This window comes from Choloepus didactylus, chromosome 6 (genome assembly GCF_015220235.1).
Source record: "Choloepus didactylus isolate mChoDid1 chromosome 6, mChoDid1.pri, whole genome shotgun sequence".
In the NCBI taxonomy this organism is placed as follows: domain Eukaryota; kingdom Metazoa; phylum Chordata; class Mammalia; order Pilosa; family Megalonychidae; genus Choloepus; species Choloepus didactylus.
The window spans coordinates 60,901,742-60,903,649 of record NC_051312.1 but is presented as its reverse complement, the minus strand read 5'-3'; positions in this window follow the sequence as shown (position 1 = coordinate 60,903,649).

The following is a 1,908-nucleotide window of genomic DNA, read 5'->3' as shown; positions in this document are numbered from 1 at the left end:
TTTATTATAAGCTTTTGAGGTTGGCACAGAAGTTAGCCCACCCTGACTAATATACCCACCAAAATTGTCTTTGTGTCTAATGTTTTGAGCATATGAGGTATAGGTCTCATGCTGCCAAGATTGCTATTCAAACATACATTCAGTTTTGGAACCTCTCCATAAAATCCTTTCATGTCAGCCTTATTTAAATACTTCCAGTGACAGGAAACTCACTACTTCTAGCAAGAATTAACCTCTAGCAAGAGGTAGCAAATGGACTAAAGATGGCACATATGCTTCATTTCATATGCTGAATCTCACTGGTTGGTAGTGGCTGTCTAAAGTTCTGTGTAGAGAAGGTTTCTGAGGCCAACTCTGGGTGGTGTGGAAAAAGTTTCTGCCATTAATTAATAATGAGTAATGTGTTCGAAGGCTCTGGAGGCAAGAGGGGTGACCATGTCCCTATTTGGCATCTCTGGCCTGAGAACCAAGAGCAATTGGGAGAAGACTGCAGAAGGGAGGTTTGCTATTAAGTAACAGGACTCAGGGGATTGAATTGGATCTAAGGTCATTGTTATGGATTGAATTCTGTCCCTCTAAAATTGATGTGTTGAGGTCCTAACCCTCAGTACCTTTCAGTGTGGCCTCATTTGGATATAGAATCATTTCAGTTGGAATTAAAGTTAAAATGAGACCAAACTCGATTAGGTCTTAAAAGAAGAGGAATTTGGGATACAGACAGACAGGCAAAGGGAGAACACCATGGGATGACTAAAGCAGAGACTGAAGGCCAAGGATTGCTGGCAAACTGCCAGAAACCAGGAAGAAGCAAGGAAGGATTCCCCCCTACTGATTTTGGAGTTCCAGTGTCCAGAACTATGAAACAAAAAATTTCTGTTATTTTAAGCCACCAGTTTGGGGTACTTTGTTATAGCAGACCTTGAAAACTAAGGTGGGTACTTTTCTAGGGATGATAATAACAGTTGCAACAATAATGATGGCTTCTATTTACTGAGTACTGTGCTAGTGCTTTCTAAGTATTATTTCCTTGTCTCCTCATAACAAATCCATTTTATAGACAAAGAAACGAAGGTTGAAAAAGTATAAAGTAACTGGTAGAGGGTCTGTGGTGGCCCAGGGCCTGGGACCTCTCCTAAGTGGCCCATAACAAACCTGCTTTAGCACAGTACAGAGATCAAGAAAGTAAACAGTCTCCCTAAAGGGAGAAGAATGTAACCACGGACATAAAATCCGTATTGATTGTATCTTAGTCTTAAACACTAATCTTAGTAAAACTTCAGGTTTGAGGCCTCTTTAATGATTATACTAGAGACCTTATGTCCTTATACTATACGGAATGTCTTTGTTCTAAAATCATATACATATTATCCCTCCTGCATGCCTATTCCTTGCAGAGTGCTAAATCTCTGGAACAGTTGCCACCAGAGAACCTCTCCTGTTCGTAAGTCCCAAGAAATCTATGTCTACTTCTATGCCTGGCGTGTTTTTCAGTTTCACAGTAGCACCAGCCAGTGCTCTACATGAACTCAGTCTGGACCCAGACAGGGTCACAGCTAGTTTAGTGGCAGAGGAAGAGTTGAATCAGGTCGGTCTGACCCAAAGTCCTTGTTCTTACCCAGCAATCTACATTTCCTGTGCGACTGGGGAGGGGACTGTTTAGAGCAGGCGTTCTCAGCTTTGGCTCTATTGGCATTTTGTTGTGGGAGGTTGTGAAGTGCACCATCAGATTTTTAGCACTCTCTCTCACCTCTACCCACTAAATGCCTGTAGCACAGCCCTACACCCCCAGTCATGGCAACCAAAAATGTCTCGAGACATTGCCTGATGTTCCCTGGGTAGCCAGATTGCCAGTTTGAGAACCACTGGATTAGAGCAAGGCAGACTCCATGATTGGAGCAATTTTCATTC